This window comes from Adiantum capillus-veneris, chromosome 7 (assembly GCF_014529385.1).
Source record: "Adiantum capillus-veneris isolate H3 chromosome 7, ASM1452938v2, whole genome shotgun sequence".
Classification (NCBI taxonomy): domain Eukaryota; kingdom Viridiplantae; phylum Streptophyta; class Polypodiopsida; order Polypodiales; family Pteridaceae; genus Adiantum; species Adiantum capillus-veneris.
Window position 1 is genome coordinate 58565438 of NC_140937.1, and position 23109 is coordinate 58588546.

The 23109-nt window shown below is 42.6% G+C and overlaps 1 pseudogene; it reads right to left on the reverse strand.

The window, feature by feature from the left end:
* Positions 1-2179: 2179 nt before the first annotated feature.
* The window catches only part of LOC147453923 (uncharacterized), a 30073-nt pseudogene continuing 9143 nt past the window's right edge, over positions 2180-23109 (reverse strand).

Below are 23109 nucleotides of genomic sequence, written 5' to 3' on the forward strand. Positions count from 1 at the left end.
GCACACTATACAAAACAAAAACCAAAAATGATTTCTTAGGTGACTTCAAGCACAAAAAAAAAGATTGCACCTATTTTTAATGGTAAACCGACCACAGACTTTTGACAGACAAAATCCATTGAACAAGCGTTTGGTAGAATGTTTCCTTTGAGGGGCTAAAAGAGTTGGAACCATTACAATGGCATGTTGATATTCCTCTCCTTGAAACTCGCTGCCCCCAGATATTGGAAGCTTATTGCTACCACCATTGATCCTTGTTGGGAATAGTGGTACCATGATTCCAATGGATATAAATCTCCTATTTGTACCTTCCTTACATGTAGTACCTCATAGAGGTTGTTAACAATTTGGGTTAATATACATTAAGCATCACAGATGACACATTGATGCATGTATAACATGGATGTAATATGTTGTAGTTCCATTGCTTCCATAAAAAGGGCGATGAAAAAATATTTCCCAATTCCAACCCCCCAACCACAAGCCTTACGCTAAAAAAGTAAGGTTGTTGCCACTCATACAAATCTCATGAATAAGGAGAGTCTGGAAGCTTGAGCTTCTCTTCACTTCTTTTTCTTCTTCTCCTCTCTCTCACTCTACCTTAAGTTATTGTGGGTTGATGTACGATAACATACTATGCATTTTAAAGTTCCGCTAGAGAAAACGGTGGGAACTTGAAAATAATTATCTTATTGCGACGAGTCCATTCTTTTGAGAAACTCCACATCATAGTATCTATTAAAGTTTAAATCAAACCATCATATATGATGTAGCCTACCATAGAGGGGGTGGGAAAGTTGATGGTGTTGCCAAAGGTGGTGGTGACAAAGGTGTAAAGGGAGGTGGTAATGGTGGGGGATTATAAGGAGTACTTTGATAGAAGAGTACGCAAGGTGGATAAAGTTATGAACAATTTTCCTAGGATAACTTCGCCCATGTACCATCTATCTTTCACCCACCCATATCGATAAAAAAAAGAAACCTATGCTTAGTGTAATTCCACCAACAAATCTTGAGATTTATCTTCAAAATTTAAAGTAGAAGGTGAGAAGACCTACAAAATTTAAAGAAATTTTGTGTAAAAAAACTTCTCCTAAATTTTCCATGTTTATATGAGCACTGCTCAGAGTTCCTAGACTGCTCGGGGTTCCTAGTCTGGTGACTTATCCATCATGCCTCGACCCAGATTACTCACCCAACCCACGATCCCCCTATATTGAACACACCTCTTAGAGCCATGGTGTATGACTGTCATTGTAGCCCTCTCTACTGCTTTTCTTAATGCGGCTCAACCCTCAATTTTTGTCCGTAATCTATCTGCTGTTTGGGAGTTGTAGGTTTATCAATGCCTTGTAGCAACTCAAATGGATGGCAGTCCAATTTTGCATCTGTCTGTCTATAGAATGATGTGGCCCAGGCCTTGATCAACCATCCTTACATCGTCTATTGGCCCTTGGGACATCAAAAACCATCTTGGGATAGTTTTTCACGGGCATAGTTCCACCCCAGCCTACACATGTAAGCAAACAAAGCTTGCAAGACCCAACTGTGCCGCTCTCAACAGAGTGGGAAAACCTCATCTTCTACCCCCGCCTTGTAGATGGTTGGAGAGTTCACACGCAAAGCTACTTTTGCTTGCCAAGTTTTTGAAGCGTTTTCGTTGTCTCCCATCAAATGTTTCTTGAAAGTGTATGGCATCGTTGTATAGCACAACCTTGAGCATGGCTTGCATCTTGTCGTGAGACACCAAGTTTTCCACAATATTTAATCATCAAGTGTAGCCAAAAGTGTGTGGCTTCCTACTTATATGGCGACAATCCAACAATAACTTGCAGCCTACGTCTGTAGCCGAGTATCATCACCACCTCTCAATCTGATTGTTAACATCATCGGCGGGTGGTTGCCGCTTTTGACCAGCAGTATATAGAGCTGCTCCTTAAGACTATATACAGCTTTCTTACGAAGGGCACGCCAGCTTCCATGGCCGTGTTGATATAGGCGCTCAACTCTAGAACCCCTTCTTTAAAGCAGGGAGCTCGCCCCTTTATTTTTACGTCTGGTTAGCCAAGCCTACTTTGTTATTCGTGATCAATAAGCTCTTTTGAGAAGAATGAGTGAGAGAGAGAGAGAGAGAGAGAGAGAGAGAGAGAGAGAGAGAGAGAGAGAGAGAGAGAGAGTGAGGAAGCCGATTAACGTGATTATGTACTGGAGCATGTTCGTTTGCTAGAGCAGTACTAGAGCGATATGTCTCGTTTTGTGTAATGGAATTTGCCTATTCAATTTGAGAATAGCGGAATTTAATGAGAGTACTTTCAAGAAATGATTTTGTGAGCATAGCGGGTAGACATAATTGAAGATAGCAACATAATCATAGCAATTAGTTAACTTGGCATAGACAATACTTTTGCAAGAGAGAGAGTTTAGAGAACATGACAACAATTGAGGACCGGATTTATGTGGAGCCGGCCCCCCCTCCAATAGGCATTTGTATTATGATTTCTCCCATAAAGAGAGACTTGTTACAATACAGTCTTTGTGTTCCTTGTGACCTAGGTGATGCCATGAAGATGGAAGGCTTCATGCACCACAAACATAACATAAACTTGAAGAAAGCTTTAACTATCCCAAGCCTCAGTACCAAGACCTCAAACACCTTCGAAGGTGGAGAGAGCTAGCAGGGAATGAGGGTAGGGAAGAGGAAGAAGAAACATTTCGTAGGAGAAAGAATTAGTTCCTCACTTATCATCCTCTTGTTGCTAGCATACATAATAGCATAGTAATGAAGAAGAAGGATATGGCAAGCTTAAGCATTGAAGCATGGCTCTTGGTTGGATTTGCACTCCATAGCCAAGAGTGTTGGTGTAGGCTCTCAACCTCTACTTGCTTGGAGAGGGAGCTCTTGCACTTTGCATATCACACAATGAGAGTGCTTGTGAATGTGTGTGGGTGAGTATACCCCCTAGGCACCCCCCTAGCTTGCTTGGGTCGACCCCCCCTTGTAGCTCATGCTTGAAGCTCATTGGACCCCTCCAGGCCTAGCCAATCACAAGCAAGAGCCATTACAAGCAACATGGGTAGCCTTGGGACAAGTGTCCCCCTTTCCCCTTTGAGAGAGAGGACTTGATAAATGCTAAAACAATTAGATAATTCATGTAATTTATCATTGGACCCCTTTGAAGCCTAGCCAATAGGCTTCAAGCAACACATGAAGGTAACATGGGTAGGGGCCTGACATGTGTCCTTGCTGCCTCTTCAAGTTGGGCTTCCCTTGTGTGTGTGAGTGGGTGTTCTCTCTCTAGCCCCTAGGAAAAGGGCTCGCCCCCCCTCTTGTAGGAATGCTTTTGACTTTTAGGTGATCAAGCACCTTACTCACCAAGCATGACAAAGCACTTGAACTAGGGGGTGTTCCCACAAGCATCTCAGGCAAGCTTCTCAAGGCACCTCAAGTACTTTAATCATGCAGCAAGTCAAGCACCTCAAGCATGGAGCCAGTCAAGCACCTCAAGCATCTTAATCAAGCACCTCAAGCATGAAAAACACCTCAAGCATGACAAGCACCTCGAGCTTGGGCCGGGTTCCCACCTCAAGCTCAACCCTAGCTTACTTAAGGTCAAAGGACTTTTACACACATTTATTGGAGGTCTTCAATGAAGCTAACCCTAAGGTCTTATGCTCCATTGGTTAGCCTTGCTCTTTGATAGACCATCTCCCTTTTGGGCCCCTTTACCATTGGCCCCGTGTTGAGATAGATTTTTAAGCACATACCTATATCTTAACACTTGTTCCCGTTTATTCTCCCACATTAAGTGATCAATTTAATATGAGAAAATCATTTGGGTTAGTTAGATATTAGATTTTATGACATTACCTCTCTCTTGAAATCATAGTCATCCTCGACTATGAGGTAGAAAAGATAAAGTCTTAGTCATTAGTCAATCGTACTTAGCGGGTAAAGGATCCCTTTTTACCCTATGACATCTTTCCAAGATGGATGACTAATCCATTTGGTGCTTGGGAGACATAGCTGCCGCAAGCATGTCTGCTCTTTAGTCCATTTTATTCTCCCAAAGTAGAGTGACAAATTCTACTTGGTGTTTGAGAGACGTCGTCATCACAAACATGATTCTAAGCATGCATACTAGTTAAATTTTGTGCACAATTAAAAAGAGGACTAGTCATATAAGACAAAAACATGAGTTATTTAAAAGAAATTTGTACATTTGCTTACTCTAATGTAGCATTGTAAGCATTGACAAGGTTCATACTATCCTTAAGTTGTACTCCTTGCATCCATTTAGCATCTTCAAAAGGATAATTTTTGAACTTAATAAGATACCGTCGGATAATCTTACCATGTCGTAGTACCTTGTCTTCATGCCGAAGGATAGCTTCGGGTTGTAGCACCTCTTCTTGGTCTTCAACTTCGGGAGGGTCTTCAATAATTGGTTCAATTGGTGGCTCTCCTTTGTAGGGCTTAAGTAAGCTTACATGAAAGGCATTGTGTATAAGCCAATGGTTGGGCAACTTGAGTTGATAAGCCGTCTCATTGATAGGCTTCAAGATTTGGAAAGGACCATAGTATCTTTTTGCTAGTTTAGCATAATACTTTTGATGGCCCGTAGGATTTTTGCCCGTCGTTTGCCTTAATCGAGAGCCTTAGGAAACTTGAGTAAGACCCAATCATTTTCTTTGAACATTAAGGCTCTTCTGTGCTTATCAGCAGCAGCTTTTTGCCTTTGTTGAGAGATGGCTATAGCCTCCCTAATCTTTTGAAAAGATTCTTGTAGGTCACGGCTATACTCATCGGCGGCGAAGATTTTCCCATGTACTTTCAGTAGCAAGGGACTTTTAGGTCTTCCTTCTATGATCTCGAAAGGTGCTTTGCCCGTAGAAGTATGTACAGTATTATTGTAGGCATACTCTACTAGCGGTAAATACTTTTCCCATTGTGAGCGTTGATCTACTTCGGTAACATAAGTCTTGAGTAGATCAAGTATCGTAAGATTGGCTATCTCACTTTGGCCATCCGTTTGTGGGTGATAGGCCGAAGAGAAATTCAATCTTGTTCCTAGATTTTCAAAGAGACCTTTCCAAAAATTACTGGTCATTCTAGGATCTCTATCTGACATGATGGATGTGGGTAATCCATGGTGTTTGAAAATCTGAGATATGAAGAGAGTTGCCATTTGATGTGCCTTAATAGTCTTTTTGACAGGAATAAAATGTGCTTGCTTGCTAAACCTGTCGACTATTGTCCATATTCCTGTATTCCCATGGATAGACTTGGGTAATCCAAAGATGAAATCCATGGATATACTCTCCCATGGTGAATTTGGAATAGGCAATGGCTGGAGTAATCCAGGTTGCTTCCCTCTATCATACTTGGTCTTTTGGCATACTACACATTTTGAAACATACTCTTGTATGTCCACTTTCATGGTAGGCCAATAGAAATACGTCTCTACTCCTCGGAGAGTAGGTTGAATACCTCTATGCCCTGCATATGGAGGAGCATGGGATTCATACATAACCTTCTCACGAAGGGAATGGGTAACACATAGCCTATTGCCGTGAAGAAGATAACCATCCTGCAAGGTGAATGGTTCCTCTTTCTTCCCCAAAGAAAGGGCTGACATTATGTCTCTAAAGTCAGGGTTAGTAGCATACTCATCTATCATAGAGGATAGATCATTGTGAGTAGCTATAGACACCGCATTAACTTTTGGTCGTCGTGAAAGTGCATCGGCAACTTGATTGTGCTTACCAGCTATGTGAGCAATATGAAAATTAAATTGCGAAAGAAAATTTGCCCACCTCATTTGTTTGTCAGAAAGCTTGGTTTGCGTCATGAAATACTTGAGACTTTGGTGGTCGGTTCGTAGGATAAATGGAGTCCCCAATAGGTAGTGCTTCCATGTGTCTAGGGCATGTAGAACAGCTAAAATCTCTTTCTCATAAATGCCCAAGAATCGTTCATCACCATTGAGCCTTCGGCTCTCATATGCTATGGCATGCCCTTCTTGAAGCAAAACCGCTCCAAGGCAATCACCACAAGCATCACATTGGACCTCAAACGGCTTTGAGAGATCCGGAAGCACAAGGACTGGTTGGGAAGTAAGCTTCTCTTTGATTTTTTCAAAAGCATTTTGCTCCTTAGCAGTCCATACAAACTTAACGTTCTTCTTGGTTAAGTCGTGTAGTGGTCCTGCCACTTGAGAGAATTTTGCTATGAAGCGTCTATAGTATGCACACATACCAATAAAGCTTCTTAGCTCATGTAGATTCCTTGGGTTAGGCCATGATTTTATTACCTCTAACTTTGATGGATCCATACGAATACCATCGTGAGAGATAATATAGCCTAGATATTGACTCTCTTGAAGGAAGAATTCACTTTTCTTTTGGTTGAGAAAAAGTTTGTTCTCCCTCAAGGCTTGAAAAATCACTTGGAGATGTTGCTTATGTTCCTCCAAAGACTTGGAGTAGATGATGATATCATCGAAGAACACTCCAGTGAATTTTCGATATGGTCTAAAAATTTTCTCCATCAAACGATTGAACGTAGCTGGTGCATTAGTCAAGCCAAAAGGCATGACTAGATATTCATAAAGACCAAATGTTGTGCGAAACGCGGTCTTTAAGATATCCTCATCCACTATCCTTATTTGATGATAGCCACTCTTAAGGTCAATCCTACTGAAGTAGGTAGAGCCTTGTAGCTTATCAAACAGATCTTCTACCCGATGTACGAGAAATTTGTTTTTAATAGTGATATGGTTTAGTGCTCGATAGTCCACACACATACGGTATGTACCATCTTTCTTTTGCACTAAAAGGACTGGAGAACAAAAGGGAGAGGAACTAGGCCTCACCATCCCTTTGTCTACCAGCTCTTGTACTTGCCTCATGATCTCCTCTTGTTGAGCTTGTGAGACTCGATAAGGAGGTTTGTTAGGCGGTGAGCTTCCTGGAAGGAGCTCAATACGATGGTCATCATCCCCTCGTTTTGGAGGTAGGTCCATAGGGATATCATCGATGAACACATCTTGGAATCCTTTTAGAAAAGTAGACAAGTCTAACTCTTCTTGATTCCTATCATTTTCATTTGATGAAACATTATTAGCTTTTAGAGACTCTTTGACATAAATCATGTACGCAGAAACTGAGCTCTTCATTGATTTATCAAAAGAAAGAGGATTTACAAGTGGAATAGTGCGACCACGCTCACTAGCATCTACATACATGTTCTTTCCCCTGTAGGTGAAGTAAATTCTCCTTTCAGGGAACTTCATGTTGGCAGCCATGCGATCAAACCATGGTGCCCCTAGGATAACATCCTGATGTTGGAGGGGAGAGATGAAGAAGTCTTCTTTGTCGACATAGCTTTGGACATGAAGCCTCAACTTCCCAATCAAGGGAGTAACGGAGGCTTGTTGTCCCTTGAAAGCTGCATCAGCTGTTACTATATCTCCCATCTCAAAAGCTTGAATGCCCAACTTGGTGGCCAACTCTATTGATATGAAGTTGAGAGTAGAGCCAGGGTCAAACAAGATGAAGGCATCATGCTCTCGTACCTTTCCCCAAGCATAGGAGAGTGATGATCCTTTGCAATGAGCATCCTCTTTTGGAGCTTCGATGGTGGAAGCCCTAGGAGTCTCATTGCGAGTATTCTTCTTGGGGCAAGAACGATAGCCATGTCCTTGCTCCCCACACTTGAAACACTTATGGTCCTTGCGAAAAGCTTCAAGCTCTTCAGGAGAGAGTTTGTTTTTACCTTTGTAAACTCCCTTCTCCTTGGACCGATTGTTGTTGTTGTTGTTGGAAGTGCCTTGGGAATTATTTTGAGCATTGGATTTCCCCTTTGCATCATTTTTATCTTTGTTTTCCATGGGCTTGACATTACGTCTAGCCCCTTGATGGAAATTGATGCGTGAAGCAACCATGGTGTGGTGGATTACTTCGGTAATAGTACCGGGCCGTTGAGAGTTGATATATTCGGCCATCTCTTCAGGTAATCCCGCACAGAATTGCTGTCTTTGCTCGACAAAGTCTATCTTTTGAAAGACAGTAGCTTTGAGATGTAAATCCCAAAACTTATCTACATACTTGTTGATAGACTCATGAGAGAGGAGCTTCAAGCCGCGCCATTCGGTAAGAAATTTATCTTTAGTATCGCTTGGAAGAAATTGCTTCATGATGGAAACTCGTCGAGTTTTCCATGTCTTTGGGGCTTCTCCATTGCCACGAAGGCTAGCCCACCATTGACGAGCTGATTTTTGGAAGTGCATAGCTACATGGCGTAGCTTGGAGGACTCTGTGAAGCCCTCGTCCCCAAAGGCCGCATCAAATTGCTGGATGAAGGCCAACACTTTGTCGGTAGCACCAAAGGTGCCATCGTAGGTGAGAAAAGAGATACTCTTTCCTCCCTCCTTGAACTTCTTTAGCTTTTGTGACCTTCGCCATGCAGGAAATGATTTGCGATGCCCTCCCCTCTTGTATTCTCCAGGAGAATAGCCATAACTTTCATCGGAAGAGAAGGAAGGTGAAGAAGAAGGAGAAGAGGGTGACCTCTTCCTAGCCCTTTTCTTCCTTTGTTTCCTCTCTTGCCTTTGAGAGTGATGAGGAGAAGGACTATGGGTTGCTCTTTTCCTCTTGGGAGGAGTAGGCGATCGTCTAGACCGCCTTCTTCGTGGAGCCACATCTTCAGAAGAACTTAGACTTTCATTGCTTTCTTTCTCTTTGGATTCCTCCTCTCGAATGGGAGAGAGTCTTCTTTTGGGGGTCTCTTCAAGAGGCCTCCTAAGCTCTCTCTCCTCTTGGAGAGGAAGGGAAATTCCATAGGCACGAAGTTGTTGAGTAACTTCGGCTTGCAAGGTAGGGTTGCCCATAGCTTGTTGCAACCTAGTCACAAGATAATTCACAAACATGGGAGCATCATCATTAGCACCTTTATGTGCAAAATCAAAGCTATCAATGTTCATTCTACTCTCTTGATTATTGTCAGCCATGTTAACAAAATTTTATGTATGTACTTAGTGTATGCTTTGGCAATTCAAAACCTTAGTTGCCACTCCTCTTAGCCTTTGAAAATCGGCTCTTAAGTATCTACACCCACGGCTCAAAGTGGTTAATTATAGAGAGTAGAGGAGTAGGTCTAACATAGCAGAGTTGCCAAGGGCTAGCTCCTTTCGGACTTCTTATGGCTCAATAATGGTAAAGCCGTAGGCAAGTCTAAAAAGACTCCATTATAAAGTCCAAAGCTCCCGAGGTGTGCACCATCCCCCACATAGTGGGCTTAACAAAACCGGTATTAGATCCCAGTTCCACTTACTCTATTATAATTAACAACATCAACCATTTATAGGCTACTTAAGGACCTCTCTTCTTAAGCAAGAAAAGAGAAACCAAATGCTCTGATACCAATGTAATGGAATTTGCCTATTCAATTTGAGAATAGCGGAATTTAATGAGAGTACTTTCAAGAAATGATTTTGTGAGCATAGCGGGTAGACATAATTGAAGATAGCAACATAATCATAGCAATTAGTTAACTTGGCATAGACAATACTTTTGCAAGAGAGAGAGCTTAGAGAACATGACAACAATTGAGGACCGGATTTATGTGGAGCCGGTCCCCCCTCCAATAGGCATTTGTATTATGATTTCTCCCATAAAGAGAGACTTGTTACAATACAGTCTTTGTGTTCCTTGTGACCTAGGTGATGCCATGAAGATGGAAGGCTTCATGCACCACAAACATAACATAAACTTGAAGAAAGCTTTAACTATCCCAAGCCTCAGTACCAAGACCTCAAACACCTTCGAAGGTGGAGAGAGCTAGCAGGGAATGAGGGTAGGGAAGAGGAAGAAGAAACATTTCGTAGGAGAAAGAATTAGTTCCTCACTTATCATGCTCTTGTTGCTAGCATACATAATAGCATAGTAATGAAGAAGAAGGATATGGCAAGCTTAAGCATTGAAGCATGGATCTTGGTTGGATTTGCACTCCATAGCCAAGAGTGTTGGTGTAGGCTCTCAACCTCTACTTGCTTGGAGAGGGAGCTCTTGCACTTTGCATATCACACAATGAGAGTGCTTGTGAATGTGTGTGGGTGAGTATACCCCCTAGGCACCCCCCTAGCTTGCTTGGGTCGACCCCCCCTTGTAGCTCATGCCTGAAGCTCATTGGACCCCTCCAGGCCTAGCCAATCACAAGCAAGAGCCATTACAAGCAACATGGGTAGCCTTGGGACAAGTGTCCCCCTTTCCCCTTTGAGAGAGAGGACTTGATAAATGCTAAAACAATTAGATAATTCATGTAATTTATCATTGGACCCCTTTGAAGCCTAGCCAATAGGCTTCAAGCAACACATGAAGGTAACATGGGTAGGGGCCTGACATGTGTCCTTGCTGCCTCTTCAAGTTGGGCTTCCCTTGTGTGTGTGAGTGGGTGTTCTCTCTCTAGCCCCTAGGAAAAGGGCTCGCCCCCCCTCTTGTAGGAATGCTTTTGACTTTTAGGTGATCAAGCACCTTACTCACCAAGCATGACAAAGCACTTGAACTAGGGGGTGTTCCCACAAGCATCTCAGGCAAGCTTCTCAAGGCACCTCAAGTACTTTAATCATGCAGCAAGTCAAGCACCTCAAGCATGGAGCCAGTCAAGCACCTCAAGCATCTTAATCAAGCACCTCAAGCATGAAAAACACCTCAAGCATGACAAGCACCTCGAGCTTGGGCCGGGTTCCCACCTCAAGCTCAGCCCTAGCTTACTTAAGGTCAAAGGACTTTTACACACATTTATTGGAGGTCTTCAATGAAGCTAACCCTAAGGTCTTATGCTCCATTGGTTAGCCTTGCTCTTTGATAGACCATCTCCCTTTTGGGCCGCTTTACCATTGGCCCCGTGTTGAGATAGATCTATAAGCACATACCTATATCTTAACACTTGTTCCCGTTTATTCTCCCACATTAAGTGATCAATTTAATATGAGAAAATCATTTGGGTTAGTTAGATATTAGATTTTATGACATTTTGCATCATGGCCATGCCTTGATTGTACAAGCTCTGATGTCTGCAGAATAGTAAACAAAAACGTGCTTAATTCGCTCTGAACATTAATCAAACGAACCAACCAAACAAACGAACTTGTCCATATTGTTCTGTTGTAGCGGAGTAGTTATAAGTCTTTGCTAGAGATGATCAGGAAATTGTTTAAAGGGGGACAATACAGTGTACTGAGGATCAGCAATCTAGCGGCGCCATGGATCAGGTAATGGAGTTTGTCGAGCATACACAATTGATGGGGCCCTCGATATCATATTACTCCCAGCGGTAGCTGGGTATATTGAAAATGGTCAAGTTTGCTGGGGCTGGTGCCGGGGCTGAAGTCTAATAATTAGCGCGCGATGTCGATGCTGCAGGCCTGCACTAGCAGGACCAAAGTATGGATGAGGGGGATTAGGATTCGGATCTGCCGGAGTATGAATATAGATGGGAGTAAGTATCGATCAGGACACGGAGCGTAAAGATGTTGATGATCACGCACCTGATCCAGACGATCACAAGCAGTAAAGTTTTCAAAAGGTACTGTCGGACCCTGATTTCACAGGAAAGTTTTCAACATTAGCAGCAAGCCATTGATCATACAGAGCAGCGCCATTACCAGCAAAAGTCTAGTTATATGGTTGAAGAGCTACCTGAGCAGAGAATATTTGAATGGACTGAGGCTCGTTACTAGGAGTGCCATGCGGATATAAACTAGCCAAATGGGGTGGAGGAAGGAGCGAGTACGAAGGATTTATACCGTCCTGGGCCTGCTCCTGCGATCGTGTCGTTGCAAAATCTACTAGATGGCGATTGTATTCCTGTGTGCTCCGAGCCACGAGACGTCGACATCTCTGTGTGGGACGGCCTGTAATTAGAAAATGGAGAGGATTAATCCGTCTCTGTGTGCGAGGGCGCGTAATTCTCGGGCTATTAGGGGTGAGGTCGCTCTGTAACTATGCTTGTCCACCCCCTTGTAAATATAATTCGGCAGCAGCCGAGCTGGTACGAGCTGGTACTGGCCTGCGGATCACTATGGGAATACTCTCAGCAGATACTCTCTCTAGCCATCCGCGTCGGCGTGGATGGCTGCAGAGAGATCAGATATCAATATTTATACAGTGTGCAAACTACATGCGACTAAATAATTGGCATGGCATGGCATGCATGTGCGAATACTTTCTCTCTGCAAATACTCTCTCTAGCCATCCACGCCGGCGTGGATGACTACAGAGAGATTGGGTTTCAATATTAGTCTAATGCTTTTTAAAGGTAATGTAGTGAGATAACCGGGTTTTTGGCCAAAATATACGTATTTATCAAGATTTATAAATAAAATTTTCAACTTTTGACTTCAAAAGTCAAGGTCCAATTGAATTACAAGTGGGATTTTTAATTCAAGAGATGAACACTACAAACCGGGACATGTGAGCACTCGTTCTTAATCTTTTCCTTTTGAATAGGAAGCCTTGAGTTCAAGAGTCATTAGATAGATCTTTGAGGTTATTGTTAAGTATGGAGCTTGATTTACCCTTGTAATTTTCTGTGGTAAAAGCGCACATTTGTAAGGCCCCCATTATGAGGAGAAGCCATCGTGCGTGAAGGAAAATCACTCACCGAAAACCAAAATTTTCACGGACAAGAATCAGGGGCAACTTTAAAGGCCTTGGGGGCGGAAGCCCCCGAGACTTTTTTTTTCGCCGGAATATTATGGCCGGATGGCGGCCGAAAAGTGGTCGGAAAACAACCGGTCGGTTGGCCGGTGGTCGGAAGTCAATGGCCGGTGGCCGGTGGCCGAATTCAAAAGCGGACTTGTCTTCTCAAGGGCGTCCACACATGGGCGGATTGGAGGGTCCGATTTGGACTTATTCGCACAAGGGCGGCTACACATGGCTGTCTCTCATAAGAGAGGGCAGCCCTTTTGGCCTATAAAAGGAGGCCATTTCTACACACATTTCATAGTGTGAAGTTGATGCAACAAGGTGAGTGTGAGGTGGTGAGAGTGAAGCAAGGCGGGAGCTCCATTAAGGGTATAATCCCTTTGTAAACTACTTCTTGTTTTGAAGTACTAAAGCCATTGAGTGGCTGCTTTCTCGTGGACGTAGCCCACATTGGGTGAACCACGTATATCGTGTGTACTCTCTATCTCTCTCTCTCTACTCTATAATCTCGTGTATATAAATCTATCTCTCTCCATTAAGTAATCTACTCAATTATCTATTTAGCTACGTCTTATTTCCTAACATCTTCAAGTTTTCGCCGGAATATTATGGCCGGAGGGCGGCCGGAAAGTGGTCGGAAAACAACCGGTCGGTTGGCCGGTGGCCGGTAGTCAATGGCCGGTGGCCGGGGGCCGAATTCAATGGCCGGTGGCCGAATTCAAAAGCGGACTTGTCTTCTCAAGGGCGGCCACACATGGACGGATTGGAGGGTCCGATTTGGACTTATTCGCACAAGGGCGGCTACACATGGTTGTCTCTCATAAGAGAGGGCAGCCCTTTTGGCCTATAAAAGGAGGCCATTTCTACACACATTTCATAGTGTGAAGTTGATGCAATAAGGTGAGTGTGAGGTGGTGAGAGTGAAGCAAGGCGGGAACTCCATTAAGGGTATAATCCCTTTGTAAACTACTTCTTGTTTTGAAGTACTAAAGCCATTGAGTGGGTGCTTTCCCGTGGACGTAGCCCACATTGGGTAAACCACGTATATCGTGTGTACTCTCTCTCTCTCTCTCTACTCTATAATCTCGTGTATATAAATCTGTCTCTCTCCATTAAGTAATCTACTCAATTATCTATTTAGCTACATCTTATTTCCTAACAACTGGTATCAGAGCAAGGTTTCCTTGTAGCTAAATTATCTCAAGGAAAGGATTCCTTGAATTGAGTGGGAGTTATGGCGGAGGAAGGGAAGCTCAAGATTGAGAATTTCAACAGCAAAAACTACCAACATTGGAAGATGCAGATTGAAGACTATCTCTACCAGAAGGACCTCTATTTGCCACTAGGCGGTCTTGCGAAGAAGCCCGCAACAATGGCAGATGAAGCATGGATTGTCCTTGATCGAAAGGCACTGGGAACAATCCGGTTAAGCTTGGCGTCAACGGTTGCCTTCAATGTTTCGGAGATGAAGACCACGGAGGACTTGATGAAGTCACTTGACGACTTCTACGAGAAACCATTGGCATCCAATAAGGTATTTCTTATGAAGCGCTTGTTCAATCTAAAGATGGCAGAGAATGGTTCAGTTGCAGAACACCTAAATGACTTTAACACAAACATAAGTCAACTTCTATCAGTGAAAATCAATTTCGATGACGAAGTGCGAGCTCTCCTTATACTATCATCTCTACCGGATAGTTGGGACAGCCTTGTGATGGCTGTAAGTAATTCTATCTCTGGCACAAATACTCTTAAGTTTGATGATGTTGTGGGTGTTCTCCTAAGCGAGGAAATGCGGAGGAGAAGCACAGGAGAATCATCAAGTGCTGCACTATCAGTGGAAACAAGAGGAAGGCTTAAGGAGAGGTTCAAAAACCAAAAGGGTCGTGATCGCTCAAGGCGGAGCAAGTCACGCACAAAGTCAGTTCTTGAATGTTGGAACTGCGGCAAGAAGGGCCACGTCAAGAAGGATTGCTGGTCCAAGAAGAAGAAGGAGACAGAGTCTCAAGACAACAAGCCAACATCGGAGGCCAATGTGGCAGGTAAAGTAGAGCAAGATGCTCTAATTCTCTCATTAGACAATGTGTCTAATTCCTGGATAGTAGATTCCAGGGCTTCATTCCATGCGACACCACACAAGCAACATTTCCAAGACTACACCAAAGGTAATTTTGGATATGTATACTTGGGAGATGATGAAGCTTGTGAGATTGTCGGCAAAGGTACAGTTTTTGTTAAAAGTGCTAACGGAAATGAATGGAAGCTTAAAGATGTTAGGCATGTTCCTTCTCTTCGCAAAAATTTGATCTCTACAGGACAATTGGACGATGAAGGTCACAACATTGCATTCGGAAACAAACGGTGGAAGATATCAAAGGGATCTTTGGTGGTTGCCAAGGGTGAAAAAGTCGGTACACTTTACTTGTGTACTGTTAGCACGCAACCTTCAGCTTGTGCAGCAACTACAAAAGTTGACAGTGCGGTGTTGCACTACCGACTTGGGCATATGAGTGCCAAAGGAATGCAAATCCTTCAAACAAAGAAGCTTCTACCAGGTTTGAAAGAAGTGGACTTAGAGTTTTGTGAAGATTGTGTTTATGGTAAACAAAAGAGGGTAAAATTTCAAAAAACAGGAAATGAAAGAAAAAATAAAAAACTTGAGTTGGTTCATTCTGATGTTTGGGGTCCTGCAAGTACACCATCACTTGGTGTCTCATTGTACTATGTAACATTAATAGACGATGTGACTAGAAAAACATGGGTTTATGTCATGAAGAATAAATCCGATGTATTTTCCATATTTCAAAGGTGAAAAGCCTTTGTGGAGAATGAAACAGGTACCAAGGTTAAATGCCTCAGATCCGATAATGGAGGCGAATATTATAGCCAAGCTTTTGAAAGCTTTTGTGCTAGCAATGGCATTCGGAGGCAAAGGACAACCCCAAGGACACCTCAACAAAATGGGATTTCGGAAAGGATGAACAGGACAATCATGGAACGAGCACGAAACATGCGGCTACATGCAAGCCTACCGCTTGAGCTTTGGGCGGAAGCTGTAAGTACGTCTGTGTACTTAATCAATCGGTCACCCTCAACGGCATTGGATGGGGGAGTTCCAGAAGAGGCATGGACAGGTAAACCGGTGAATTATGCATTTCTCAAAGTGTTTGGGTGTGAGGCTTTCATGCACATAGATAGAAGCCTAAGATCAAAGTTAGATGCAAAGTCCAAAAAGTGTTTCTTCATTGGCTATGGAGAAGGAGACTTTGGGTATCGCCTATGGAATCCTGAAGATGGTAAAATCTTAAGGAGTAGGGATGTAATTTTTAACGAACAAAATATGTACAAAGATCACTTGGAAAGAAAACAAACAAAAGAAACAGGTGATGAGTACATGGAGCTTGAGGACGATGAAGACTCAAGGACTGCAAACGGTGACAATGTGGAACAACGTCAACCAAATGAGGAGCCTCAACCTATTCCCCGAAGATCTACAAGAGCAAGTAGACCTCCAGAAAGGTTTGTTCCTTCCTTCAACCATCTATTGATCTCAGATTCTGGAGAGCCGGAATCATATGAAGAAGCTATGCAACATGAATCCAAAGAAGAATGGACGAAGAGCATGCAAGTGGAGATGGACTCACTACATCGCAACCAAACATGGGAGTTGGTTGAGTTGCCTAAAGGTAAGCGGGCACTTCAAAACAAATGGGTGTACAAGCTAAAGGAAGAAGAAGGTGGGAAGAAAAGGTACAAGTCTAGGCTTGTGGTAAAAGGTTTTTCTCAAAATAAAGGTATTGACTTCAATGAAATATTTTCTCCTGTTGTAAAAATGAACTCAATTAGGCTTGTCTTAAGCCTTGTGGCTGCTCATGATCTAAATCTTGAGAAAATGGATGTAAATACGGCATTCCCTCATGGTGACTTAGAGGAGGAAATCTACATGCTTCAACCAAAGGGGTATGAAGTAAAAGGTAAGGAGAAAATGGTTTGCAGATTAAAGAAGAGCTTGTATGGTTTAAAGCAAGCATCAAGACAATGGTACTTGAAGTTTGATCGATGGATGTTGGATCATGGATTCACAAGATGCAACTCGGATCACTGCGTCTACACGGAGAATTTGGGAGATGGGGAATTCATCATCCTAATATTGTATGTTGATGACATGTTGATTGCAAGTGCTAACATGCAGGACATCAAAGACCTAAAAGAGGAGCTGTCCAAATCTTTTTCAATGAAAGATTTAGGTGCTGCAAAGAGGATACTTGGTATGAAAATATCAAGGGACAGGACGAAGAAGACAATAAAGCTATCTCAAGAAGATTACATCAAGAAGGTACTAGAAAGGTTTGCAATGCAAAATGAAAAACCAGTTTCTACACCTTTGGCTGGTCATTTTAAACTAACGAAGGATATGTGTCCAAAGACACAAGAGGAGATAGCCTATATGTCTAAAGTTCCATATGCTGCAGCGGTAGGTTCTCTAATGTATGCTATGGTCTGGACAAGGCCAGACATTGCACATGCAGTGGGAGTTGTGAGTAGGTTCATGGACAACCCAGGTAAAGAGCATTGGCAAGCTGTGAAGTGGATACTTAGGTATCTAAAAGGGACAACAACAAATGCTTTGTATTTTGGAGGAACTGATATTTTTCTAGAAGGGTATGCTGATGCAGATATGGCAGGTGACAAAGATACTCGAAGGAGCACTACTGGCTATGTGTTCACGATTGGAGGCACAGAAGTAAGCTGGGCTTCAAAGCTACAGAAAGTGGTTTCACTTTCTACCACAGAAGCAGAGTATGTAGCAATGACGGAGGCAAGCAAAGAAATTCTGTGGCTTCACAGATTCTTAGAAGAGCTTGGATTCAAACAAGACAATTGTGTCTTGTACAGTGATAGCCAAAGCGCTATCCATCTTGCAAAGAACTTAGCCTTTCATTCAAGGACAAAGCACATTGAGGTGAGATATCACTTCATACGCACTCTTTTGGAAGAGGGACAACTAAAGCTAGGAAAGGTGCATACAAGTGAAAATCCTGCAGACATGTTTACAAAGGTGGTCAACAAGGAGAAGTTGAGCTTTTGCTCATCTTCAATCGGAATTCAAGGATAAGAAGCCAGAATGGAAAGCAGTCACAGGTTTGGTTTGGAGATGACTCTCCAAGTGGGAGATTGTTAAGTATGGAGCCTGATTTACCCTTGTAATTTTCTGTGGTAAAAGCGCACATTTGTAAGGCCCCCATTATAAGGAGAAGCCATCGTGTGTGAAGGAAAATCACTCATCGGAAACCAAAATTTTCACGGACAAGAATCAGGGGAAACTTTAAAGGCCTCGGGGGCCTCCGTCCCCGAGACTTTTTTTTCGTCGGAATATTCTTTTTCGCCGGAATATTATGGCCGGACGGCGGCCGGAAAGTGGTCGGAAAACAACCGGTCGGTTGGCCGGTGGTCGGTAGTCAATGGCCGGTGGCCGGTGGCCGAATTCAATGACCGGTGGCCGAATTCAAAAGCGGACTTGTCTTCTCAAGGGCGGCCACACATGGGCGGATTGGAGGGTCCGATTTGGACTTAGTAGCACAAGGGCGGCTACACATGGCTGTCTCTCATAAGAGAGGGCAGCCCTTTTGGCCTATAAAAGGAGGCCATTTCTACACACATTTCATAGTGTGAAGTTGATGCAACAAGGTGAGTGTGATGTGGTGAGAGTGAAGCAAGGTGGGAGCTCCATTAAGGGTATAATCCCTTTGTAAACTACTTCTTGTTTTGAAGTACTAAAGCCATTGAGTGGCTGCTTTCCCGTGGGAGTAGCCCACATTGGGTGAACCACATATATCGTGTGTACTCTCTCTCTCTCTCTACTCTATAATCTCGTGTATATAAATCTGTCTCTCTTCAATAAGTAATCTACTCAATTATCTATTTAGCTACATCTTATTTCCTAACAGTTATTTGGGGTTGTCGCACTATGCAGTATGTAAAACTTCTCCTCGCTTTCCATCTCTCTCTTTCTCTCTCTCTCTCTCTCTCTCTCTCGCTCTCTCTCTCTCTCTCTCTCTCTCTCTCTCTCACCCAAGTGTGGTAGATTGGTTATGCCATTTCCCTCTTGAATAACAGATCTTGAGTTCAACTCTCGTCGGATAGATCTTTGAGGTCTCTTGGGATAGCTTCCAACGACGTTAAAATTCTCTTCTTCTCGGGTGTGTGTGTGTGTTAAAAGAGGAGGAAAATGGTATAACCTTTCTATCACCCAAGTGTGGTAGATTGGTTATGCCATTTCCCTCTTAAATAATAGGTCTTGAGTTCAACTCTCGTCGGATAGATCTTTGAGGTCTCTTGGGATAGCTTCCTACGATGTTAAACTTCTCTTCTTATCGGGTGTGTGTGTGGGTGGGTGTGTGAGTGTGTTAATAAGAGGAGGAAAATGGTATAACTTTTCTATAACCCAAGTGTGGTAGATTGGTTATGCCATTTCCCTCTTGAATAACAGGTCTTCAGTTCAACTCTCGTCAGATAGATCTTTGAGGTCTCTTGGGATAGCTTCCTACAACGTTAAAATTCTCTTCTTCTTCTTCTTCTTCTCTCTCTCTCTCTCTCTCTCTCTCTCACTGACACACACACACACACACACACACACACACACACACACACACACACACACACACACACACACACACACACACACACACACACATGGCTAGACATAGATGCTTACCTTATTAGTTTCTCCCTTGTGTTCTTCACTACTCAAAACAAACCATTTATTGATATTTGTTTTAAGATTGGGAAACCAAGTTTATGGAAAAATATGAGGTATTTAAAGGAATCCGTAACCGCAAAAGAAGCCCAATTTCAAATCTTCAAAGTGAAGGCCCCGAAAATAATTACAATCAATATTTGAATGGCTCAACGAGGAGATTTACACCACAATCTAATGGTGCTCTCTCTCTCTCTCTCTCTCTCTCTCTCCATCTTCATTTGAGTTGAAAATGTTTTTAAGAATCCATAAAAATTCTCACACCCCTAAGCTTTGAGGTTGTCACATTGTATGGTAAAAAGATCCTCAATATTTTATTTGTTTCCAAATAAAATTTTCCAATTATGACAATATGTCTCGTAAACTTTAGGCAGAGAACTCTAATAAGTTTGGTAGTTGTTTTTGTAAACTAGTTAAAAAAGGCTTTTGTTGCTCAATTATGGAAAAACATGATTTTGTTGTAACAAAAGAAGTCTTTCATAATTAATGGTGTTTGTCTGCTGTGTGTAATGTAAGAAGGGTGAAGATCACAACCTTGTAGTATGAGTAGGGCAAGACGGCGTGGAAGGGACGATTTGTGTATATATGAACTAATGAAGTGCAATAAATTGCTATCAATTTGATGTGGCTAAGAGGAGGAAGGGATGCACATGCTCTCAAGTATAAACGGCAATCAAGAACCAAAGTACTTGACAATGGAACAATACAAATGTCCTCTTGCAAAAAGAAATATAGGAACTTGAGCATTAAGTAAAGAGCTAGATCTCTTATTAGTCTATCAATCTAACTTCATGCTCAAACATGTGAAGCCCAAGCAAGAAAAATTGGAGCCAAAATTGGAGCCAAAGCAGTACAAGCACAAGCAGGGGAGACTACAATTGGATAAAGAAAGATTGAGCCTAAGGGAGAAGATAACACTTTCAAATATTGTGTTAATTTATTTAAAAGTAAACTTTGATCTTTTGGAATTTAGAAAGTAGTCTATCCATTGATAACCCTTTTTTGTTGGTGCATCAATATACAACAAACAATAAATATTTTGTTGACGACGAGATTTACTATATTGCATACAAACATTTGCTCGGGTTTGTCTTTTCTCGGAAAAACTCACTCGGTGCATGGTAAGACTCCACGTTCTTGTACACACTAAGAAACACAAAGAATGCCTCTAGGAGGCACATCAGTGGGAAAAGGTACCAACACTTATTGAATACAACAAAAAACATAAGGAACCCTAACCTAATTATTTGCACTCCCCTTAGAGAGTCAAGGGAATAGGATATTGCAGAGATTGGGGAGAAACCCTAAGGCTAAACCCCTATCCTCTTCGTCGAGATAAACAAAGTCATCATCCATGAGACCATATGTGCCATCCGTGTAGTCATGTAAATCTTCTTCTTCATCATAGGTACCCATGTTTACTAAGAAGGTCACTAGATGCTTATAGTCATCTTGGTCAAAAGGGTAGGCTTGTGCAATGGGAGAAACACTCTCTACTAAGTATGGGTCACAGTCGTGGTCAAGAGATGTATTAGCCATTCTAACTCCTCAAAATTCCTCTCACATGCTAGCGTACCTACCAAATCCCATTCACATGCAAGCATCGGAAAGACCATGTGGAACATTTGTGAAAAGTAACGAGGGTACCTCTCACCCAAGGCAGGAGTGGATGACTCTAGCGTACTAGCCATATCTGTACACACAAATAGATGATGGTTAGAGTGCAAATATTGCAAGGGTCTTGTTCTTGTGCATAATGTGTTTTTATGATTTTGTGTTATGGCTCTTGCTCTTTTACCTTTTTATCTTGTTTTTGTGAGTATAAGGCTTTATATATGCATTCCCTAAGATTGGAGATTAAGAGGTCAGGGAGGAAGGTTGAGGGGGAAGCAAGTGAATGATGAATGTCAGCAAACACTCCCCCCTTCCTTGGGTAGATCATACCTTTTGGAATGATGTCGTCACATTTTGAAACCAATTGTTCCAAGTTGTTATGGGTGAAGGCTTTAACCAATAGTTTTCGACCGCCCTATGCATTTCATCTAGTTGCAAGGGTGGTAAGGTACTCTCCCATGATTTTATTTGCAACATTGTTGTAGGTGTTGAACTTACAACGGGAGTTGCAAACTCTTTCTTGCTTGTATGGATATGTACAATGGTAGGTGGAGATTGTATCGAAGATTCTATTTCCGTATAGGAACTACATGAAGAGCAAGAAGCTTCACTTGTTTTCCCTGTTCCTGAGCTAGGTGGAACAAATCGTTCTTTCTTCGATACCCAAACTAGCTCTGGAGCAGGTGTGTAGCATTCTGTGATTTTTTCCCTTCCGGGATCTTCAATTTATTTTGGAGCCACAGGATTGAGCTCACATGGGCCGGGTGACAAGTAAGAGCACAATTTACGTTTTGGCACCCAGATTTGATCATTTCCTTCATAGTAGCCTTGGTCTTCCAATAGTTTTTTAGGAGTCCAACGCAACATTTCTTGGGGCGAATGGGACGTCTCTTACCAGGCTCCTGTCTTTTAGCACTAGCTATGGTCGCTAAAGAAGCTTTAGGGACCCACTTGTATGTTTTGTTCGTTATATTGGGATGGGTTTTGTCAGAAGCTATATGCATTGCCTGTAGCATATTTAAGGGTATGGGCATTTCATCCCTCTCAGGTGTTACCCAAGTTGTCCCCCTATTTCCCCAAGTGTCTATGGTTGCTACTAGGTGGACCCAATCCACATTGTCCGACTCAGTCATCCCAGGTAGTCCATCCATAAGGGGAATCTTCCCCAACATCAGTGTCCGCTTTACACGTGTAACAATACTGCAATGGGGCCGAGTGAACTGTGGTGTCAGACCTATGATCAATTATAAACCTGTTTCCTAGGGGATGTGCTCGACCAGTTACAAGATCCACTCGAATGACAGAATCTTGGAACTGCAAGTAGACATGGTTTTTAGACCAGTCATGCACCATTTTTGCTTCCCTCATGAAAGGACGTCCTAAGATCATCTCAGATGCCATAGTGTGTTTAGAGACATCCATAACAATGAAGGTAATCCTTATTTTATGTCCAAAGACCTTGATCTTGAGATCTTCTAGCATCCCAATAGGTTTAACAATAGACCCATTGGCCATCTTCACTACTATGGTGTGGTCGCAAGGTGAGGTCTTCCCATAGTTTCCCAACAAATTTTTAGTCACAATGCTAATCCTAGTGCCACCATCAAGGATTCCCTTCACAGTTAATCCCTTAGTAGTGATTGGTATGGTCGCATTGGATTCATCACCCTCAAAGTATTGTCCCAACTTGTTAACAGGTATTTCTATAACAAGGTTCTCATCTAGGTTGGGTTGTGGATCTAAGTGTTCCTCCTCTATTGGCATCTCCCCAACTCCATCCATCTGTGCAAATTGTGGTAGCCCAAACTTCATATCTCCATTGAGGAAGGCTCGAAGAGCTGAGACTAGCTCAGGGTCTTTATATAGTTTGGACATGATGGTGGTTCTAACTTCTAAAGACATGAAATCCATCAATTTGGGAATGTTTAATGGCACCTTTTGGACTTCAGTCCCTTGACGTGGGAAAGATGGGATCTCCATTTCTTTGATAGGATCAAGTAGTCCCTTTGTAAACATTCTTTCCATCAAGAAGT